General features: G+C 46.9%; 1 protein-coding gene across 2 annotated transcripts in view; it reads right to left on the reverse strand.

The window, feature by feature from the left end:
• Positions 1-11529, reverse strand: part of RIN2 (Ras and Rab interactor 2) — a 216870-nt gene extending 205341 nt beyond the window's left edge. For both annotated transcript variants that reach the window (XM_054723638.1, XM_028144929.2), the window contains exon 1: positions 11452-11529. The gene's annotated coding sequence lies outside the window, so the exon portion shown is untranslated. The remainder of the gene's footprint in view (positions 1-11451) is intronic.
• Between the last annotated feature and the right edge of the window lie 13086 nt (positions 11530-24615).

Here is a 24615-nt window from a genome sequence, read left to right on the forward strand (position 1 = left end):
AATTTTCTGTTAAATGATTTCTTGGAAATGCTTTATCAGAGGGCCTTCTCCTTGCTTCTTTGCTAGGCTTTTCAGATGGTGTGTAAAAATGTTTGAAGTCAATAGGTGTCATATCTTGATTAATTTTTCCAGCACTCACCGAAAAAAAAACTTCCTCAAAAAGAGTTTTGTTCGCCGAAACCGGTTTGGCTCAGTGGATAGAGCGTCGGTCTGCGGACTGAAAGGTCCCAGGTTCGATTCCGGTCAAGGGCATGTACCTTGGTTGCGGGCACATCCCCAGTAGGGGGTGTGCAGGAGGCAGCTGGTCGATGTTTCTCTCTCATCGATGTTTCTAGCTCTCTATCCCTCTTCCTTCCTCTCTGTAAAAATCAATAAAATATATTTTTAAAAAAAGAGTTTTGTTAAATTAAATAAACTGTACTACCTAGTCATAAAGCTGTACAGTGCCTTCAGTTCAACTCCTTCACTGTGTTTATTAATTTTTATCTCTGTTTCTAGAAGGATATTTATTTTATCAAGGCATCATAATCCCTGAGAACTATGAAGTCCTGGTTCTCAGGCCAGGCTCTTTTTCTCTCTCTGGACGAACTGAGTCCAGCCGTTCATACTTTCACTGTACTATCTTTCCTGGATTGTATAGAGAATCCCTCCGAATATTAAAGACCAGCTAAGATCCGAAGTTTAAATGGACTCATAGGAAAATAGTAGCTAAAGTGTTGCCCTTTCTGCTTGTACTGTTCATCTTCTTTTATCCCTATTGCTGATCATTTTTCTCTTGCAATTATTATTTTAATGGTTTCTGGATTATTTAGCTAACTGAAAAATACCTTAGAAACACTAAAAGAGAGATTCGTTTCCACCATAGTTTAAATAAGACTTTAACCTGATGTAGATCTTGAGATCTTGAACCATAATGTTTAAAATGTCATCTGATTCCACATGGGCCTGCCACGTGATTTTGGCTTCTCTGTCTCAACCATTATCCCAGCTACTGCATGCTCGGAATAGCAGATGCACAGAATTCTTACTGGCGGTGTATCACTGGCAGCATCATGGTAAGTTGCAACCTCCTGGTAACAATGAGCTTCATCTCTGAAGCCTCCTGTGATTGGCTAGCTATCACCACCTAATCCTTCCTTCTGGCAGATTCTGACAGAATCCTTTTCTGACACGGGGACAGGACAAAGTACCTCTTTTATATATTTATTTATTTATTTATTTTTTTTTTTTTGCTGCCCAGAAATCTCCACCAAATGCTTTATTGAGAGTCTCATCAAGCACAGATAAGAGTGTGACGTATTATTTCCTTGCAAGATGGCCTTGCTGCATTGTTGAATCGAATCCTTGGCTGGTAAAAGAAAATTCCCCAAATAATTTTCTTTTCTTTTTTTTTTTTTTTTTTACTTTATATTTCTTTATTGATTAAGGTGTCACATATTTGTCCTCATCCCCCCATACCTCTTTTATATGCAACTATGTCACCCTTGAATAGAAAGAGATCACTCCCTCGGAAACCGGTTTGGCTCAGTGGATAGAGCGTCGGTCTGCGGACTGGAAGGTCCCAGGTTCGATTCCAGCTGGTCGATGTCTCTCTCTCAGCGATGTTTCTAGCTCTCTATCCCTCTCCCTTCCTCTCTGTGAAAAATAAATAAAATATATTTTAAAAAAAAAAAGAAAAGAAAGAGATCACTCTGCCCTTTCCTAGCCCCACCTCTTTGAAATGACTCCACCTCTAGTAGGTACAGTGAAGACAGAGTTTACGCAAACCAGTATTAAAATGTAGGAGGTTACTTGTATTGTTTAGATCATCTGCATAGCCTAAGGTCACCCTATACACTGTTTAGGGAAAGACATTAGCTTAAAATATTAGGGATAATCGGGGTATGAGAGGAATTTTCCCAGAGGAAAATTGTAATGCCAAGTATGTATTAGGTATGTGTTAAGAAAAGAATCCCAGAACACAGATAGAATGGGGTGGGAGGGCATGGACAGATGGCCAGCAGAAGACTCCCACGCTGGGAGAGGGGCAGGGAACTGTTGGGTCTGTACTTCAAACATCAGACCATCCTACAGAGCAAGTAAGAAGCTTTGAGGAAACCACCCTAAATGGAGCACCTTCATCAATGTGGGGGGGAGCCTTCCTCTCTGCTCATTGGACCCTATTCTCTCCCTCCCTCCCTCCCTTCCTCCCTCCCTCCGCTCCTTTGCTCAGGAGCCACACACACTTCCTTCACATGCTAGTGTAGCCAGGAGCCAGGGGAGTCTCTGCAATCCACACCCCCTTCCCTGTTTATGTTAAAATGACACCTTTTAAAAGACACAAGCCTCTGTCTTTGTTCTCCTTCAGATCCCTAAATTGCCAAGGGGAAAAACAATTGTAAAGGAAAATAATAAAGAACTTTAATTAGAGGTTTTCAAGTTCAAACTTGACAAGTGTGTCTCCCTAGTCAAGTAGTGACTGCACTGTGCTGCTCTCACCGCTGTTTGTAAGTATCCCCTGCTAGGCTGGAGGGCCCTCAGGCCAGGAGTTGTACAGGGGAACCTGACAGTCAGATCACAAAGGAACCTGGAGTCCCTGGGAGTCTGCCAGGATCCCATATCCCCACCACGACTCTGCAGAACCAGTCCAGTTAGTGTTTTCTTCCCCAGGCATTGCTGGCGGGTCAATACATGTGGTCGGTAGGTAGCTAGTCATTAATAAGAGAGGGAACAAAGAGAATCAGACATTAAGAAGCCTCATAAACTGGGGAGCTGAATCGGACACTGAGCCTGCTTGCTCCACAGCTTCACACACTCCCCAGGGCATCCTCTGCCTTCAGGACCTGGCATACCAGGGGAAGAATAAAAACAGCAGGAAAAATTCCTCTGCTGGGCACATGCCCAGTAGAAGTCAAGATGCACAGTGGGAAGTGCTTCTACTTTGAGGCATGCAGAATAGGAGCCAAAATGGGGACCACAGAGGCCTGTCTGTCTAGCCGGAGCAAAGAAACAGATTGGATAAGGGACACAGAACCCGAAAGACCTAGAAAATAGATTGGTCCTCTCAGCATAACGATTATTGCTTGTCTCATTTTCGGTTCTTATAAGTGTATTTCTAGTATCACATGATCTCACTCATCTAGGGGAAATAATGAACAACATAAACTGATGAACAAAAACAGACCCGGAGACAGGGGAGGGTGGGGGAAAGGGGGAGAGATCAACCAAAGGACTTGTATGCATGCATATAAGCCTAACCAGTGGTCATGGACAACAGGGGGGTGGGGGCATGTGTGGGGAGGGGTTTGGGATGGGAATGGGGGAATGAGGACAAATATGTGATACCTTAATCAATAAAGAAATTTTTAAAAAAAAGAAAAGAAAATGGATTGGTTAGCGGGAGGATCCAGCACCAGCCTGCAAAAGTTTGGGAAATAGATTGGTTAGTTTGTAAGGCGCCTGGTCCTTCCAAGTCCAAGATAATATAATCAGCTTAACAAAGAAGTTCTCTCTCTCTCTCTCTCTCTCCCCCTCCCTTCCTGCCTCCCTCCCTCAGTAACATGCACTCTCCCCAGTCCCTTGTGTGTTCTCTCTCCATAGCCATGTGGCCCTAGCAGCCACCTGGGGCCCGTGGCACACACTGCAGGCCTGGGCACAGCGGCAGCCAGAAACAGTGTAAGCTAGCTGGATGGGGACAGTCTGAACTGGACCGAACCCATGGCACAGAACTTTTGGACCGTGGCCTTTGTACTGGGCTTGATAAAGATAGGATTGGACTTTTTCCATGGCAGGATGGACAGAGATGAGGCATTGGGAACCCAGGGGGCAGTCTTTTGATCTTGCTTCTCCAGTGAATCTGACCAGGAAACGAGTCATTAATAAGAGAGGAACAAAGAGAATCAGACATTAAGAAGCCTCATAAACTGGGAGATGTGGGTCTCCTGCAGTGCTTTCCTTGCAATCCCGTGAAAGAGCCCCATTTCTACCAGCAAGAGTCTGAATATGCACAACCACCCCTGCAGGCTTTCATTCAATCTATGGTTTACTAGAAAAAGAGGATCAAAAACTACCAAGTCTTCCCAAATCCGTGTCTAGGCTTAGTATCATTCCTAACAAATCCATGGAATAAAAGTTGACTGGAAGAATTAATGGTGAGCATTGCTTAGAAAATTGGGCAGGTAGGAAGAAAGAAAAAGATAAAGGACAGAAAGCAGAGTGGGACTTGCCCTGCCAAATACTGCATGAATTCCAGAGCTGGGGAGAGGTGGGTTTGTTATTGTCATAATTAGCTAGTTACTAATAACAGGAAGAGAGCAAAGGGGAGGCCAGACATTATAAACATGGTCATCTGGGCAGCTTCACCAGGGAACTAGTTTCACATTCCCCTGCAGATCCCTGGGGGAAGGGACTGAACAAAGACGGAGAGGGGCACATGTGCAGAGAAGTCATGGCGGCATAGGGAAGGTGCTTGCCTGTCCGTCTACCCTGGGGAACAATGGATTGGCTAGAGGGTGGACCCCATCAGAAGCACAGGAAATCTTGGACGGTTAAACTCCCCAGACATAGAGTTCCCTCTCCTCTTGTTCACTCTCTTGTTCTGTGACCTGCACGTGCCCTTGCACTCGCCTGTTGTCTCTCCATAGCCATGTGGCCTTAAGCAGCCGCGTAACCCATGGCCATGCGGACTCACATGCAATGGAGTGTAGCTGGGAACACAAGCTAAGCTAGCCAGATGCTGGACTGGACTGGACTTTAACAAGGAGCAGAAATAATGGGCAGTGGCCTTTATTCTGGCCCTGCTGAAGACCAGATCGGACTTCTTCCATGGCGGGAGGGACAGAGATGGCACCTTGGAGGGGAACTCCCTTAATTTTACACCATCAACAAAGCTTTCCATGACACCCCATCCTCCCATAGGGGCCTCGGGGAATTATTTTCCTCATGGCACCCTAAGAACTCCACTTCCACCAATAACAGTTTTATTCACCAAATGATGCTGGGCCTGGGCATAAGCTAGTGTGGGGGGAAGGAGAGAATTAAGTAGCATTCTTACTTCACAAACCACCCATCAAATGATTCTAAATGAATTTAAACAGTAATCTGTAAAACTGAGTCCACAAAAATTAGAAGAAAAGATAAATGACTAGTTGCTTATGGATACAAGCAAGGCTTTCTGAGCACAGGCGCCATTAAAGAAATCCAAAGAAAAAGTATGAACATCCCACTACTCACAACATTGGTTTCTGTATGACAAAATGTCACGAACCCTCGGCACTTAGGCAAGAAACGTCTGGACAGTGAAAGGAGGCGTGTGGTTTCGATGCCCTCTCACTTATCCGGGCACCACGTGTTGAAGTCAGACACACTCCAGATTGGTCTTAGGAGACAGGGCCTCTGGTTTCAGCCCTGCGAGGGGGTGTGGAAATCTGGCTGATTTGGGGGGACTCAACCCGTCATGTGCAATCCTACCAGAGAAGGAGACCCTCGTTTACCATACAGGAGAGATGTCTGCCTCGATTAATTTTTTAAAAATTATCCTTGCAATCAAACCAAAGTTAAATGCAATGGGGCATTAGCTATTTGGAAAAAAATCTAAATGATTTCTTCAATAAGGAAAAAAATACTTTATTAAGTAAATCAAGTTAATCTAGCTAACTATTTAAATAAGCTAAAGGTTTGGACTTTTATTTTTTGTATTCCTGAACAAATACATAAAACCATATATGTGAAAACCAAAATGTCTGTTTATCTCATTTAGTAGGTTAACCTACTAAATTGAAATAGACTTAACTCATTAAAAATTGTAAAATACAAATGTTTCCAACAAATCTGATTTTTAAAATGCTCAACTTTTCAGAATTTCAGGTAATTACATACTAATATCTTCATCATTTACTATCACTTGATCAAATAAAAATGAGATATAAGTTCACAGCAGCAATTAGAACACCTCATGAATTTGCTTCTCATTTGGACACTATAAAGCCTGGCCACATCATTTAAATCAATCTTACAGATGGTTTCAAAATACAAATCAGCACACCTTTATAACTTTTCCTAAAACTCTCAGTATTATTCAAAGTTACTGACAAGAGTTGCTGCCACCAAGGATTCTTGTCCAGAATAAGGATGAAATGTCCATAGCCTCTTATCCCACTCTCCCCAAAATCCAATTTTATTTTCTGAGATTCTTCTACAAAATGGCTTTGTTTACACTTTCATGAAACCATTAAAATAGTTTCTAGCTCTGGCTAGTGTTTCTCAGTGGTTAGAATGTCGGCTACAGATTGAAGGGCCACGGGTTCAATCTCCAGTCCCAATGAGGGCATGTGCAGGAGGCAACCAATCGATGTGTCTCTCTCACATTAATGTTTCTCTCTCGCTCTCTCCCTCCTTCCCTTCCACTCTCTCTAAAAAAGAATCAATGGAAAAAAATAACCTCAGGTGAGGATTAACAAAAATAAAATAGTTTCTACTCCAAAAACCACTTTCATTTAATCATTCATTCATTCAATCAATATTTGATAATGCTGTTGAGTGGGTTTGCTAGAGACTATACTAACTTGTATGGTTCCATTCACAATCTCAGCTGACACTCCGCACTTCTCAGGGATGATATTAAAAACCAGTGGCCTGGTGCACGAAATTTGTGCATATTAAAGGGGAATTAATTAGAGGAAGTATTTTAATATTGCTATTTGCCCTTTCTCTATAATATAAGTGTCAGAGATGAAAGAAAATTAGTAAAATGTATATGAAAATCTCCCTCCTGTCAGAGTCTGGGGCGCACCGCAGGACCCAGAGTCAAGTCCCCGCCCACCCGTGCGTGCCTCAAAATTGCGCAAGACCCAGACCGGGCCAGCCCCAGCCCCGTCAAGCCCCGCAGGGTGGGGGGCACAGCCTCAGGCTCCCCGGCCCCGGTGCCAGGGCGGGGGGTGGGGGGGTGTGACAATAACTTGCATATTAGCTCTTTATTGTATAGGATACTTCACAACTTGGGTCAGCTTGGGCCCTGACCAATCACGACAGATGCTGGCCATAAGCTAGCAGGTGGAAAGTTCTGGATGGTCCTATTCATCAGTGCAGGCTCTTCCTCCCCCTCCCTGGCTTCACAATCCCCTTCCCTGCCCCTGGATCCATATCCAAACAAAGTTCTGATTTGATCTTTCTGCTCCTCCTGTGGTCTCACTCTGGGTAAGTTCATCAACTGGAGACAGCTTCCGTGTCTCAATGACTTCCTGTGTCTCCACCTACTTATGGAAAATTTCTATTTGGGTGACATACAGAACTTTTAAACTCAACAGGTTACAATCATACTCGGTATTTCCTCCCCATTCTCTTCCATGGCCACAAATGCAGGAGTACGTGAGTGTGCAATCGTGTGTGTGTACCATCTGATAGGTGTCCATTTTTCTCAAAACATTCCTTCCCTTGACTTCTATGATACCACTCTATTCAATACTGGTATCAGCGGCCACTTTTCACACTTTTGGAAAACTCTATGAGACAAATCTAGAGATAAATTTACTCAGCGCTGGAGATGAAGAAATAACTGCAGGTGGACAGTAAATTCACCCAGCTACGTTTCTCCGATTACGGTATTACTTCCCATGGCTCCGCTCCTCTGCTAGCCCACAATTCTTCTCGGAACTCCTGAAATAGGAATCCCAGCTCCCCCAGTTCACCTCCTCTCTTAAATGCAATACAGCCTTAACAGCCAGGGTTACAGATCTGTGAAAAGTGCCTGATATTACCATAGTAGGTTGTAAGCAAAGTCTTTTTAAAAACAGAAGATTTCACTTTGGCTGGTAGGCACAAGGTGTAATATACAGATCTTGTAACATAGAAACGCACACCTGAAAACTATCTGTTCATGTTGACCAATGTCATCCCAATAAAATTAAAAAAACACACACCCCTGATTTTAAATAATGGGTGCACATGAACTGGGGGCTACCATCAGCAGCCCTTGGTTCCAGGCCGGAGGCACCCAGTGCGTGATTGTTGCTACCTTTTCAGGAACAGACATTGACACCATCCACACTGCCAGCTCCCCAGGAGAGAGGAAGTGAGACAACTGAAAACTCAGGGTGTATTTCCTATTCAATGGAGGTGATCAACCCAATGTGCCATCAGTTTCAGAACCCCAACACTGCCATTCCCGATACACCGCTGCCTCTGAGGCATTCTCAGGGGAGGCGGAGTGAGGTCTGCAGGCCTCTGGGCAGCATGAAGACAGAGCTCTCTAGGGCCTGTTTGCCCCTTTTATCCGACTCCTCCTCAGCTCCCTCAGATCTGATCAAATCTGGAGAACTGACTCATGTTAACCAGGGTCACAGAAACTGGCAGACCAAAAACTCACTCTACATTTACGAGAGGGGATTCGGTTTAATGTCCAGAATATATATTTTTACTATCCTGAGCGCCAACGTTTTTCAGAAACTGCCTGGATGTTGGAAGGTGAACTAAAAACCATTTGGGTGAACGAAACATTTCCCAAAGTGGACCCGTTGTAACGCTGGCTCCAAAAGATGCTTCAAGAGAAAGAGTTCTGTGGCCAAATGAAGCTGGCAAACATTCCACATTATGGCATCATCCTAAAAAGTCACAAAGCTCATTCTAACAAGAAAGGCACTGAAAATCCTACATTGGAAAAACCTTAGTTTCACACTAGCATTACTCTAATATATGTATTTTACCACTGTGACTCTTTAGTTATTCTTCAGCAATGTTTCATCCTAAAGCTCAACTGGGTAAATTCTCCTCTGGACATACACTGAGCACAGCCGCCTCTAGCAAGTCAGCTGTGGTACAGCGAAATGATTACTGGATCTGAGCCCTGGTTTTAGCTTTGGTCCTTGGACCTCCCCAGGCCTCTGTTCTCTCACCTACAAATGGAATTAATAATACTGCTTTGAGAAACATATGAGGCATCTAAGAGCACTTTATAAAGTGCCATAAAAATATGATTCTCTGCTAATGATATACTTCTTGTTGTGTAACTCCTCAAAATGCATTTACAGCCCTGTCCTGTGTACCAAAGAGTCACAGGTTCGATTCCCAGTCAGGGCACATACCCAGGTTGTGGGTTTGATCCCTGGTCAGGTTCATGCCAGTAACAGTTCATACATGTTACTCTCTCATATTAGTGTTTCTCTCTCCCTCTCTCTAAAGTCAATGAAAAACATATCCTCAGGTGACGATTTTTTTTTTTAAAAAAATGCATTTATAAAGGGATATTTTTGTTCATTCTTTCAATACCCATTCCTTGAGTGCTAATCAGGAAGAGCTCTGACCTGGTTTTCGACCTTAGGAAATTCAGACAGTGGGCCAGTGGGGTCCTGTGCATACTGCTCATAAGAGATATAGATACAAGTAATTCTGGGATTCTGAAGTGGGTGCCTGGCCAGGAAAAGGAGGAGGGAGGTCAGGGAAAGCTTCCCAGCTGAAATCTTAGGAATCTTGAAGGATCATTAGGAGGGCTGGATGGATAGGGGGAGTGGGACATGATGCCAAAATGATATCATGTGGGGAGTATGTGAAGAATGGGCCTCCTTGCAAGGAGGAGAAATAACGTATCTGTCTCTTCTAAGCAGAGGAAGAGACTTAGCTCGGTAAGGAGGATGTTTCTTGAGAGTAGAACTCCTCTTTGGAGTAGTAAGAGGGCTGCTGGGAAGTTACCTCTAAAACCAGCACGTAGTCCTACAGGGAGTCAAGTTCCTGCCATCTACCCCTGCATGAGGGTCCAGTGCGGGCTATTTTAATTTTTTTTCTGCTTAGATAATCTGCAGGAGAATGTCACTAGACCAGGAAGTCCCCGTAGCAGGCTGGGCCTTCTCTCATGACCCCAGCTTCCAATGGCTGAGAGCAGACTTCTCAAACCTCAAGGCTACGGTCAACCACCAGCCTTCTTCTTCAGTCCCAAAGGCAAGGCCCTCTGGCTGTCCAAGCCCCTCCCAATCCCTGGCTCCTGATACCCTCCGTGGAGGTTCCAGAGCACTGGGAACTCACCAGCGTGCGACAGATGGTTTGGAACATGAGGCAAACGGGAAAACGTGTGCCTCTATGTACACTTACCAAAATATTCTCCCGTATTTGAACGAGGTAAAAAGTAAATAAAAGCTGCACAGTCCAAAAACCTGGCTGTATAGAAAGCCAGCACTGCCTAATCGGTTGCATGTTTATGTTCTACTAACCCTCATAAACCTCCAAGTGGGGACTAGACACAGGGAGGGCGTCTGGAAACAACTGTTCCCTTGGCACAGGATGCAGGGTCATCACAACCACCCGCCTTTATTTAAAAGGCTGGCATGTTGTTCACCGTGGATTTTTTACATTACATTTGATTTTTAAAATATTGCTTTAAAATACTATTTATCTTAATGACTGAGAACCACCAAGTGTTTATTTTTGCTGCAATATTTACACAGTCCTGCTGGTTGAAGAATGCTGAGGTTTCCTTGTTGATAACAGGATGTTCCTAAGAAGCCCCAGCGTGCCTGAAAACTCTCCGGCTTGCAGGCAAGTGCGGCTCCACTACAAGCAAGGTCAGTGTTGGCCTCCTCGCAGAATTCGGAAAGCCCTGAGGATTTGAGGGCTTTAAGAAGAGAGGAGCCTCTTTGGGGCCCAGGGGGCCGGTATTGCCCTGTATTTCTTGGCAACCTATCAGAGACTCTAAGGCTGAATTCTGCGAACCCTGCAGTCTCCCGGCCGTCGAGGGGCGCCCTGTGACGGGCGGGTGGATGCTGGGCCGTGGGAAGAGAGGCCAAGGGTGGAGGCCTCAAAGTGGGAAAGTGGCCCTATCCCTTCCAGGCAGGAACCCTGGGCTGCTCCTCCTCCGCCAGCAGCGCAATCAATCACCGCTGCAGCCCGATCGCCCCCAGCCCAGGGCTCACCGGCCCCCTCCAGCCGAGGCTAATTCCCGAGGGAGAAAACCTCAGCCCGGAGCGTCTGCCCGGGGCTCCAGCGGGGCGCACGAACCAGGTCCTCGCCCCGCACCCGAGCGGTGCGACGCCCGCTCCCGCCCGCGCGCACTTGACACCGAGTAGGCGTCCCCGCAGGTAGAACTCGACAAAGGTCCCTACCTCCTCCTCCTCCTCCTCCTCCGAGCGCGCGCACGCACCCCCCCCGCTCCTCGGGCCACCGCGCCGTCACCTCCTAGCTGCCCCGCACGCCACCCCGCAAAGGTCAGCTGAGGATACCCCATGACCCTGCCTGGAGCGGCGGCCGCCTCGCAGCGCAGTAACGTCACCCTGCCCGGTCCCCACTCCCCGGCGCCTCCTCCCCCATCGGCCCCCACGACCTCCGAGGCCGCTGGCTGCTCTCTCCCCAGGTCTCCCCGGAGGGGAGGAGAGTTTGAAGAGCAGCACCCCGCGCCCTGAAACCCGCAGAGACCCCGCCCGCACCCCGGCGTCGTCCAGGGCGCTGGGTGCGGGCACGAGGGGTGGGGTCTCCGCGGCCGACGCCCCTTACCTCGCTCAGGACCTCCCCGCGGGTCCGGGAAACGGGGGAGACCGGTAGCCCCGCGGACTAGCGCGGGGCTGGGCTTCCCCACCGGGGAGGAGCGGGAGGAGGAGAAGGGGGAGGAGGAAGAAGAGAGGAGGGGAAAGGGAGGAGGGGCGAGGAGGGGAGGGCTTTGTGTCGGCCTCCGGCCCTCCCTCGGCTCCAGCGCTAGTAGCCATCCCCCACCCGCAGCACCTCGAGGGGGTGATGTGAGGGGCGAGAAGGCGCCTGCGCGACCCGGGGTCCCGCCACCCCTCCCTAGTGCCGCGCACTCTCCGCCCCTCCGGACGTGCAGCCTCCGCACGCACCCTGGGACCGGGAGCCGCGGCTGTTACGCGGGAGAGCCGGGACCAGAAAGTTTACTTAACCCGGAGCAGACTCGGCCTGGCGGGCATCGGGGCGCGGCCGCCCCGCTCTCCTGCACTCCCGCGGGCGGACCGGAGTTCTCTTCTCGAGATTCTTCCCCGTCTCCTTCCTTTCCGCTCACTGCAGGGCAGCACGAACGCGCGGAGCCCCCTCCCAGGACGGGCCCGCCGCCCCTCGGCAGACCGGGCTGGACGCGCGGCAGGCGGAGGCCTGCGCGGCGCCGCGCGGCCCTCTGTCCCGGCTCCGACCCGCACGGGGAGCCCCGGCGGCCGCCGGACCCCACCACTGCGTGTTTTGTTTTTGTTTTTTTTTTTTTGTTTTTCCGTGGTCGCGGGGAAGGGGGCCGCCCGGCCCCGCCCGGCCCGGGGAATCAGAGCAGCGGGATGTGGTTTGCTGGTTCGCTCGGCGCTGGGAGACCTTTGGCACACCCGGGAGGGCGGCCGGGACGGGCTGGGAAGCTGGGAGCTGCCCCCGCCGGGAACCGAGTCGGGCCGGTCCCTGGTGAGCTTCCTGCCGAGTTTTCCCACCTGCCCCCGGGAGAGCTCCTTTGGGGGGAAACTGCTGACCGTGGTAGAGTTACCGAAGTAGCCGGCGTTGCAAAAAGAGCAAGGACGCCTGTTTTGGACAGAAGCAACAAACAAAAACCCACAGAAACAAACAAACAAAAACGGAGAAAGACCGAATTCTTGTTCTTTAGATCAGCAGCAGAAGAAACTTTGATTGGTGTTAGTTCTTGTGAACCCTGCCTTCTAAATACCAAGATTTATTTATCACTTACAATCAGCTCAGCTCGTGGGAAAATAACCCACTGCACCGAGGGTTCTGTTCCAAGACGCTCATTCAGTAAATAATTGAGCACTTGCTATGCTCCAGGCACTGAGTCAATGCTTGGGGTATATGCACTACGGAAAGATCTTCCTGCCCTGGCGGGCTGACTTTCTGGAGGGCTGGGGGGCAGGTGCCGGCAGGCGTCTGCAAATAATCACAGTGTGCGTACACACTTTCTAACTAAAAGCCGTTCATGGCCTTAGTCACGTCCCTGGCTGGTATTTTTCCCTAACAACGGCCAATCTTTGCATCTACGATAACATACCTGATGACACACCTTTGGAATGTCAAAGTAATTTCCTTTTTTCCCAGAAATTGTCAGTTTGGCTCAAATAAACTCATAAAAAATCCTTACAGGTTTGGACATTGTTTAAAAATATTTTTCTATTGGTTTCAGAGAGGAAGGGACAGGGAGAGAGAGAGAGAGAAACATCAACGATGTGAGAGAATCTTTGATGGGCTGCCTCTTGCACTCCCCCTACTGGGGATTGAACCCCCAACCCAGGCATGTGCCCTTGGCCAGAATCAAACCCAGGACCCTTCAGTCCACAGGCTGACACTGTATCCACTGAGCCAAACCCGTCAGGGCAGGTTTGGATATTTTTTATGTTGACACTACACACCAAGGCTATGCCATATAGCCTATTGCTTCTAGGCTTCAAGCCTGTACAACATGCTACTGAACTGAATACTCTTGGCAATGATGACACACTGGTAGGTATTTGTGTATCTAAACAAAGAAAAGGTACAGTAAAAATATGGTATAAAAGATAAAAATGGGTACACCTGTATACGGCACTTACCATGCATGGAGCTTGTAAGACTGGGAGTTGCTCTGGGTGAGTGAGTGAGTGAGTGAGTGAGTGGTGAGTGAATGTGAAGCTCTAGTCTGGGACCTCACTGGACATTACTGTGGGCTTTATAAACACTATACTCTTGTGCTACACTAAATTTAAAAAGTTTTTTTCTTCAATAATAAATTTCACTCACTGCAACCTTTTTACATTATAAACTTTTTGTTTTTTGACCCTTGTGTTAACACTTAGCTTAGAACACAAACACGTTGTACAGATGTACAAAAGTATTTTCTTTATAGCATTCTATAAGCTTTTCCCATTTTTAAAATATTTCATATATGTATTTTTTTTTTAACTCCGTAAAAGTTTTTGTTAAAAACTAAGAAACACACACATGAACCTAGGCCTACATAGGGTCAGGATCATCAGTATCACTGACTTCCACCTCCATTATCTTGTCCCATTGTAAAGTCTCCAGGGGCCTTAACATGCATGGAGGGGTCATCTCCTATGATAACAATGGCTTTTTCTGGAATAACTCCTGAAGAACCTGCCTGAGGCTCTTCTTAAGGAGGTGTCACTCTTTATAGAAATATGTCCATGGTGGTTTCCTTGCTTTGTTCCTTTTTTTTTTTTTTTTTAAATCATTGACTAAGGACCCAGTGCACAAATTTGTGCACCTTGAAAGGAACTGTGGGCCACAAGGCTGCAGTGTGCACAGGGGCGGGTCTCGGTCCATCCTCCGCTCCCCCCGCCCAGCTCCTCCCGCTTCGGCCCCTCCCACCACACCCGGTTCCCTGTCTGCTGGCAGTCCCGCTCCTGCCGCTGCCATTCCCACACACTGACGGCAGCAGGTTCGAGCATTGGGTGGGACTGTGGAGTGTGGGAGCAAAGAATTTACAGTAACCACCAGAGGCTCGCCCAGATGACAGTGACCAGCACCCTGCCTTGGTCTGGTGCCCTGCTCACCTGCTCCACCATCCCTCCGCGGCCTGCACCCACCAAGTTCCGTGCTCTGCTGCCTGCTGTCAACGCCCACCATCATAGTTCCGCGCACCCCCTGGTGGTCAGCGCACGTCATAGCGACCGGTTGTTCAGTTGTTCTGCCGTTTGGTCTATTTGCATATTAGCCTCTTATTATATAGGACTAGAGGCCCAGTGCACGAAATTCATGCACTGGGGTGGGGGGGGGGAGAGGGGAGGGTGTCCCTCAGCCCAGCCTGTACCCTCTCCAATCTGGGACCCGTCAGGGCATGTCCGACTGCCAGTTTAAACCGGCAGTTGGACATCCCTCTCACAATCTGGAACTGCTGGCTCCCAACCGCTCACCTGCCTGCCTGCCTGATTGCCCCTACCACTCCCTTGCCAGCCTGATCGACACCTAACTGCTCCCCTGCTGGCCCGATCACCCCCAACTGTCCTCCCCTGCCAGCCTGGTTGCCCCTAACTTCCCTCCCCTGCCAGCCATTTTGTGGTGGCCATCTTGTACCACATGGGGGTGGCCATCTTGTGCAAGGGTGTGATGGTCAATTTGCATATTACCTCTTTATTATAAAGGCTTTGTTTGTAAGTCGATAATGCACCATGAACATTCCTCTCTATTAAAGAAAACCTTTTCAATGTTGGAGGTTCATGTTTAAAAACTTTTTTTTTTTTAATTTTTTTTTAGAGAGAAACATTGATGGGAGAGAAACATGGTTTGGATGCCTCCTGCATGCCTCCTATAGGGAATTGGTCCCACAACCAGGGCATGTGCCCTAACTGGAATCGAACCAGCAACCTTTTGGTGCACAGAATGAAGCCCAACCAACTGAGCCACACTTGCCAGGTCATTTTCAAACTTTTTAAGAAGCTTGTTGAGGTCTGCAAACCTTCTGCTAAACCCTTCACTGAATTGTCTTGGGGTTTCTTTGTTTACTTCTCCTGTAGTTTAATTTCTCTTGCCTCTTCTTCACCTGTGCATTGCTAGTCCAGTTCCAAGAACTCCTCATTAGTCAAAATCACAGGAACCACCTCTAGGAGCTGCTCAGTGTCATCCTAACCACACCATGTTAAAGCTGTTTACCATTAACCACATCCTTGTTGATTTTTGCAACCTTTGCGCAATGATGTTAAGATAGCTATGACATAACGAGGCAATAAGAATTTTTCAGCTGTTATCTTATCAGACCAGCATCTTAAGCATAATTCTGCAGCACATGACTCTATTTTGAACTGACAAGAATTTCTAAGAAGTTGAATATGTGAGTGAAAGGAAGAGGTGAACAGAGGCACTCCTGGCCTCACCTCCCTCCCTCTTTTGTCCCTTCTTCAGCCTAACAGTGAATCTATTTGATAGACAGTGTCCCAGGCAAATGCTGAAAATACGTGGCTTCTGCTTCTTCCCGTGCCTTCCTCTTTCTCTCTTTCCATTCACCCCCTTAAAAACTTCCTTATCTTGGTAACATTGCCCCATGGATGTCCCCACAAGTTCAATCAGTTCCAGCACTGAGGCCCATTGGCCCTTTCCTCCCCGAAGAAAACATCTTGTACTGTAGAGATGGGTTGGGATTATTCATTCAAAATTATTGAGTAGCTACTAGGTGCCAAGTACTATTGCAGGCAAAATGGGGGCTATAGCAGTGAACCAAACAAACAAAACACCACGCTGTCATGGAATTCAGATTATAACGGGAAGAGAGAAGAAGTCAGACAAACATGGAAAATATGTGCCATGGAGAAAAATTAACCCAGGAAGAGAAAGAGCAGGTGCTGCAGAGGCCACAATTTAAAACAGGTGGTCACGCCCGGCTGGCATGGCTCAGTGGATGAGCATGGACCTATGAATCAGGAGGTCATGGCTCGATTCTGGTCAGGGCACTTGCCCAGGTTGCAGGCTCGATCCCCAGTAGGGGGTGTGCAGGAGGCAGCCAATCAATGATTCTCTCATCATTGGTGTTTCTATCTTTCTCTCCCTTCCCTTCCTCTCTGAAATCAATAAAAATATATTTTAAAAATAAAACAGTTTTCTCTGTGTTTTTTTTTGTTTGTTTTATCCAGAGAAAACTCAGAGGATAAAAACAACACAAAAATAATGCACGTTGGACCTCACAGACTTAGCTCACTTTTGGCAGGTTTGACGTCCCACCCCAGGGTTCCCGGAGCGTGAAGTGGCACTCCAGTCAGCCACAGAGATCACAAGTGCTCTAGGGGCACTTTTGTCAGCTGAGGACCTGCTAGCCAAGAGATGTCATTTCTAATGAAGCCATTTCCCCTCTAAAGGAAACCCAGCAGCATCGGCTCCAGGAACACTGCCCAGAGCTGGCAACGCGGCAATTTCTCTCTTCTGCTGAGCAGGGCAAGTAGAGGTGAATGTCTTGTGCACATATAATGACTTGAAAAGAGTGGTTTTGGACTCCAGGGTCTGAGCCGTAAAATCATCATCATAGTAAGCATGGTGATTCTTTCTTTACTAGTCTGCAGTGGTCCTGGCGACATCACCTTGCTCAATTCCCATAGCGACCCTGGGAAACAGGTGAAGAATATCAGCGGATAGTAACTAATTCCTAGTGTTAGAATTTATCTAGTAGTTAGGTGGTAGTGAGAAATGCCCATCTCCTTTTCCAAAGATGTGGTTCATGTAGAAGGAGGTGGTTCTTTTTTTTCTTTTTCTTTTTTTTTTTTTAATGTTTTTATTGACTTGTAGAGAGAGAGAAAGGGAGAGGAAGAGAGAGTGATAGAAATATTGATGAGACATCAATCAGCTGCCTCCTGCATGCCCCCTTCTGGGAATCAAGCTCAAAACCAGGGCATGTGCCCTGACTGGAAATCTAATCAGGGACCTCCTGGTTCATGGGTTGACACTCAATCACTGAGCCACACCAGCCGGGCATAGGGAGGTGGTTCTTAGCAGGAAGGGCATTTGGCACAATTACATATTTTTATTTATTTATTTACTTTTATCTTTGTTTCAAAATCTAAAAGGAGTCAGTGATTATCTCTGGAGTGTGCGATGATTGGGGTTTTGATCTTTCAAGTTGTATGTTTATGAACAGTCTGAATAATTAAAACGGTGTATTACTTGGTTAGAGAAAATACATTACCTTTATATATAAAATTGTATGAAGAGAATTAGAAGTTCAAGTATAAAAGTGAATTTAGATATTTAATATTTTGATTTCTTGTTTGACCTTATTATTTAGATCACTTTTGGCTCTGGTACTCTTCAGGCATGTAGTACTTTGGCCTGAGAACTGACAATACTCTGAGGGTACTGACTATTCTACCTGGCACATGTATATGTCAAAGGTTAGCTCCCATCTATGTCGCTCCCCATAAGTTTAAAGATATGTTTTCTATTGCCACATAACAAATTACCATAAATGTAGTGGCTTAAAAACAGCACATACTTATTATCTCACAGTTTTCATGGGACAAGAGTCTGGGTACAGCTTAGCTGGGGTTCCCTGCCCCAGGGTCTCATAAGGCTTCAATCCAGGTGTTGGCCAGGGCTACCGTCTCAGCCAAGACCTGTGAACTCTCACCCAGAATTCACTTCCTTACAGCGGTGTGACTGAGGCTCTCTTTCCCTGTGGAAACAAAGACCAAGCAAAAGCCATTGATTCAGAGCTTGCTGCAACAAGGGAGCAGGCCACCATCACTTGCATTTGGCAGGGAGTCAAAGGCAGGCAGAGGAATGGGAAAGATTTACAGTAGAGAAGGGAGGTGTCAGTTCACATGCGCCGTAATCGGAAGCTTTTGGCCTCCAGAAACTGGAATCAGGCTACCTAGCAGCCAGCATTCTACGTGATTGGTCAGGGGAATATATTTGACCCCTAGTTGGAAACAGAGACAAAATGAAGAAGCTGTCAGTTATTAATCAAGTTCTGGTTACTTTGGACCAATTATTACAAGGGTTATCGTTTGATCCCTGGGCCAGTTGCTATAGATAGTGCTGTGAATTCCCACAAGTCTGACTTATAAACAGCACCGGCTTTGTGGGCTGGTTACTATAGATAATGGGTGGTTTCCTGGGCTGCTCACTGCAGAATGTGAGTCCGAGGTCTATGTCTACATAAGGTCCATTTGCATATTCAGTCTTTTAGTTCCTACAGACAGGCTGTGTCTCCCTGCACGTGGCCCTCCCCACAGGCTGTTCACAGCATGATAGTCTACTTCCTCTGGGCCAGCGAAGAGTGTCTCTCACTCTCATGCATTCCAGTAATACGGAGTTTTTATATATGTCATTATGTATTCACAAGAGTGGCATCATACCTTTGCCATAGCCCAGTGGTCGGCAAACTCATTAGTCAACAGAGCCAAATATCAACAGTTCAACGATTGAAATTTCTTTTGAGAGCCAATTTTTTAAACTTCTTCTAACACCACTTCTTCAAAATAGACTTGCCCAGGCCGTGGTATTTTGTGGAAGAGCCACACTCAAGGGGCCAAAGAGCCGCATTTGCCGACCGCCACCATAGTCCATTGGCTATAAGCATTGGAATATTGTCCAAACTGGAGAGGAGAAGATGATAGGGCACGACTCCAGGGGTAGACACCATAGGGCATTTTGCCTTCCGCTTAGGATTCCATCTACCACAGTGGGAGAGGATGAGCCATGAGCAGTGTCTCAGTCCCTGGGGAACACTGCTGATCACTCCGGCTTGGCTCTAGGGTCTGGAGGAAGGAATGGCCACGGGCCCTTTGTCTCCGGAGCCTCTTTCTAATAATTTCTCACTGAAGCAGACTTTTGTGCTGCCCTAATATCCTCTAACACCCACATCCAGGCTGTCGTGGCTGATTTCTGTGGGTAAGGAACTTCTACTGCTTCCTTTGTGTGTGGGGTCCCCCAGCTCCTGCTATGGGGGTGTTTCACCTATTTCTCACTCCCCATTACTGCTCTGTTATATGCTAGGGCAGAGATCTCAACCTTGGCTGTATATTACAATCATCTGGAGTTTTCTAAAATCTCAATGACCAGGTAACACCTCAGACTGTTAAATTAGAGTCTCTAGGGTGGGGCACAGGCATAAACAACTTTATAGCTACCAGGTGATTCTAATATGTGGCCGAGATTCTAGAAGAGTCACTGTCTGAAGCTGCAGCCTTTAAATCGGCTCTGAGGCTTGCTGCACACCAGAATCACCTGGAAGCTTTTAACACAAACCTCTGGTGACCTGGCTGCAGCTCTAATAACATGACGCTGACTGGGAATCTAACCAGTGACCTCCTGGTATATCCACAACACTATCTATAGCAACTGGCCCAGGGAGTCAAATAATCTGATGTGACTGGTCTGGAGGATGGTCTGGGCATTGGGACTTTTAAATGTCCCCCAGGTGATGCCAGCGCTCAGCCTGATGAGAACCACGGATTCTACATCCAGGTAGCAAGGTGCTCCCAGGGAATGGGGCTCACTCCTCCCTCTCTGTGAGGAAAGGGGCAGGTCCCCAGTTTAAGTGTGATTAATAGAAACTATGGGCAGAACATAAGGAAGGATTTGTCTTGATTGCTTTTTCTCTGAAAGTTGAAATAATCAAGAATATTAATTTAAGGATACATCAGATTTCCTGCTTTTAGAAAGGTTTTCCAAGCTAGCAGTGGGAATTTCCCTTTGCTATCATATTTTGCATGTGTTTTTATTTTATACGCAGCATTAAGAGAATGTTCTCTGTATCATTTGTCTGGTAAGTCCGTTTGAGTTTGTCACGTGGTTCCCAAATGTACAGTGAGATTTCTGTAGGCTGAGGCTGCCAGAGAAGCATGGAGCACAGAGGAGACGTGGAGACATGAGCTGGAGTCTAAAGGGCAGACTCAGTGGGGCTGGAAGAGGAGAGAGGGAATGGCAAGGCCAAAGATATGGAGGTGGGACAGTGCAAGGCGTGATCACCTGAAAACATAACTCAATAGATCCAGGAGAGATGAGGTTGTGATGAGGACAAGCATTTTCTGACTACCTCCATGTTAGAACTTTTTTCTCCATCATCTTTATCAATTACATATTTACTTTTACATGTACATTCTGCTCTATAATTCAACTAGAGGCCTGATGCATGACATTTGTGCACTGGAGGGGGGGTCCCTCAGCCCAGCCTGTGCCCTCTTGCAATCTGGGACCCCTTGGGGGATGTCCAACTGCCAGCTTAGGTTTCTTAGGGGAGTGGGCCTAAGCTGGCAGTCAGACATCCCCCCAGGGGTCCTTAGCACTGCCACGGAGGGAGGCTTCTGGCTGAGTGGCGCTCCCCCTGTGGGAGTGCACTGAGCACCATGGGACAGCTCCTGCATTGAACGTCTGCCCCCTGGTGGTCAGTGCATGTCATAGCGACCAGTCTTTCCACCATTTGGTTGATTTGCATATTAGCCTTTTATGATATAGGATTTTCTAGACCTTGTTTATAGATTGATTCTAAAGACTAAACACCAATAAAACACATCAACATCATCATAACCAGAGTTCACTGTACAGCCTCATAATTGGCTAAGATTAATTTTCCTTTTCTGTGAATCCAACGTCACTATTCCTGTGACACTTAAAGGAAAATATTTCCAGAATCAAGGTCGATGAACTCTTTTCTTGCCCCCACTTACATTCCTCAAATCATGATCATGCTACATTTCAGTTTGCTTCATATTTGAACCCTTATTTTCTTACATAGTCTCCTTCCAACCAAAGTTTCTAATTGCCTTTTCCTTCATTCCTTCCTTTCTTCTTTTAAAACAATTTTCTTGTTTATGTTGTTAACAGAAAACATTTACCATCATAGATCTTTCAAAACACCCAGCCTTTCAATTACAGTAACTGCTGCAGGGAATCCACGTTCTCTCAGAAAACTGTGCCTCCAGAGACTTCTGCATTTCTGCTTTCATAACAATTGCTTATTTGCTACATCTGTTGGGAACTCTTCTCCCGAGGCTCTTTTTCTCTGTACTTCTGGAGTAGATCAATTGTTTTCTAGATCTCAGGTCTTCTTAGTTTGATTTCTCCCTCATTTTATCTCAGGAAGGGCTCTGGGAGGCTTTCAGAGTGTGTAAGGCTGAAAACATATTTAGTTTGTCCTCATGATTGACTGATATTTTGGCTAACAGACACTCTAGGTTCAATACTTTCCTTCTTAATTTGAAGGCTTTCTTTATCCTCCAAGTCATAAAATTAATAGGAATATGTCTGAGCTGGATCTTTCATCCATTGTTTTATTTTATCCATCAGTGTCCTGCTTTTTTTCTTCATTAACTTTATTGTAAGTTCAAATTTCTGATGAATTTCATACAGACCTCTTTGTTGTGGTTGATTTGATTCCTCTTGTATCCCTTTACTTTCATTTTAAGGGGACTTAGGATGGGTAGGGGAGTAAATGCATGTGATTGGTCTGCCATTTGGAACTCTACAGACATATTATTTGGATATTAAAGGAAAGGAGGACCTCTGAAGATGGAAGGACTTGGAGACCCTTGCTTTACATCATGGGGAAACTGTAGCTCTCATAGTGCTCACTGGTGGCCCGAAGAGGTAACATCAGGTGACCATGTGTTCTGTTCTGAAGTAAACTATGACATCACTTTTCCAGTGAATGGAAATGATTGGGAATGTTCTAATATATTCTGGACTATTTCCATTAGGTCCCATGGGTATTCAGAGTACTAAGTGAAGGTTGGAAAAATAAAGGCAGCTTACTGTATGACCTCTAAGTGTCCCACACTTCTGGAATGTACCTGGTGCCCGTCAGTGGGCACATCTTGCAATTCTTACATTCCAGTGCACTTTGTAGCTGGCACATGAGATGCATCCTCAACTTAAAAATGATGCTACTCATCTGAGTATGGAAGAATGAAAAAAAATCAACCTATGATCGTTTTGACCAGGCATTGTGTAAGTTTAAGCCCGCTGAAGGAAAGGCGCAAATGGCCCTGCTCAGTCTGCGTTATGATCAGGAGAAATTATAGATTCCCTATTCTACAGGATGAAGATCTGAGGGTAGAAGGGACTCTGCATCTCCTCTCCAATGAAGTGGGCAGACTTCATGATCCTCCTTCACTTGACACGATGTGAGATCAGGAGAAATAGCTGTGAGGGATCGAGGCACATGAACCTAAGACTACTCCAAAGACTCATCACACCTCCCAGGGTGGCAGCAGGGACCTGCATGGGCCACTGAAGAAGAGCAGAGAAAGAGAGGGCATGCCAGCAGATGCCAGAGTAAATAAATAATGCTATCCTGCGTCAGATGCCTCCCGAATCCAACCCCCAGGCTGTGGATTGGGGCAGTGATGGGAGAGACTGGAGCTGACTAATAGTTCCCTCCACTGGTCTCCTGTGAGAGCAGGTCTGCCATGCTTTGGAGAATCATATCTGCTGGCTGTTCTTTGGCTGGCATCCAGAAACACGGCTCATGCAGCAAGTGATCGCTGAGGACGATGGTGCTCTCAAGCAGGAAGCCCCTTGGGCGGACACTGGGTGCATAGCTGAGTGGGAAGTGGCCACTATACACTCCTGCACCCACATGCTCTGTGTCCTTACTGGTCTTCCTGATGAAGTGTGATTATCCCCCATACATCTTGGGGAAGTCTGCTCCTGTCGGGGCGGGGGGGGGGGGTCACACAGCTACTCCTGAAGGGCCACCACTCCAGCGCCCTTCTCATCCCAGGCCACAGGGCTCCTTTGGGCAGGAGACTCCGGAAGGGTGCAGTGATGAGACGACCCCCCCCGCCCCCCGGTCCCTTCTAAAGGAGCTTTGGCTGCTTGTCCCTATTGGACATGCTGTTCCATAGGGAGCGCCCTCCCCTCCCCTCCTGCCTGCCCCACCGACTTTGGCCCTCAGCCCCTCACATAAGTGCAAACTGGAGCAGAAGTTGCAGAAGTCTGGGTCTCTCTTATGTGTCCTATCCCCATTAGACGGTGACCCCTGAGCCCCCAGACTAAACTTCATCCCATAAACCCATGGCCAACCCCACCTCTGGCAGAACACAGAGGCATCTAGTCCCATCTTGGGGGCTTTGGAAGAGTTAATGTGGAGGTGCTGGCAGCGGCTTTGGGGCCCTGGCCTCTCCAAGTGCTGCCTGGCATGGACTTCCCATAGAAACACTGTTCAGAAGTGGCAATCTTGCAGTGTCCTACTTGTCTTTCTGTACTGTGGCCCCGCCTGGAAAGCGACACAGAGGGCTTAAAAAGTGTGTGCATTTTTCCCATGTTTACCAATAGTTACAACCCTCTCCTGTAAAATCGTTAAGGTCCAGTCAAAGAGACCTGGTGTGCTGATAAACTTGGTATTATTTCAGTGTAGCTATCTGAATCATCATTGAATTCGTTTCATAGGGCGGCCGTGACAAATTGCCCCGTGGTGACTTAAAACAACACAGATTTATTCTCTTGCAGTGCTGAAGGCCAGAAGTCTGAAATCAATTAGGACTGGTTCCTTCTTGGGGTCCCAAAGAAGAGTCTGTCCCATGCCTCTCTCTGAGCTCCTTCGTGGCTTTTGGCATTCCTTGGCATTCCTTGGCTCATGGCTGCATGACTGCAATCTCTGCCTCATGGTCATATGGCAATCTCCTTGTGTGTCTGTGTCCAAATTTCCCTCTTCTTATGACACCAGTTGTTGGGTGAGAGCCCACCTGAATCCAGTGTGATCTCATCTTAATTTGATTATATCTGCCAGGACCATTTCCAAGATAAGGTCAAATTCATAGGTAGCAGGGGATAGGACTTGAACTATTTTTTTTTTTTTTTTGGGGGGGAGTGTAAACATTCAATCCACAACCAAAATGTACTTTTATCAAAGTAAATTAAAAGACAATTAGAGCCGAAACCGGTTTGGCTCAGTGGATAGAGCGTCGGCCTGCGGACTCAAGGGTCCCAGGTTCAATTCCGGTCAAGGGCATGTACCTTGGTTGCAGGCACATTCCCAGCAGGGGGTGTGCAAGAGGCAGCTGATCGATGTTTCTCTCTCATTGATGTTTCTAACTCTCTATCCCTCTCTCTTCCCCTCTGTAAAAAATCAATAAAATATATTTAAAAAAAGACAATTAGAAAACTAAATGCACCAATCTTTTTTGTTGTTGTTGACAGTATTACAGATGTCTCCCATTCTCCCCTCTTTTGCCCCCTCCACCCAGCCCCCGCCCTCCCCCAGGCCTTCCCCACACTATTGTCTGTGTCCATGGGCTATGCATA

The sequence above is a fragment of the Eptesicus fuscus genome, chromosome 12, assembly GCF_027574615.1.
Source record: "Eptesicus fuscus isolate TK198812 chromosome 12, DD_ASM_mEF_20220401, whole genome shotgun sequence".
Classification (NCBI taxonomy): domain Eukaryota; kingdom Metazoa; phylum Chordata; class Mammalia; order Chiroptera; family Vespertilionidae; genus Eptesicus; species Eptesicus fuscus.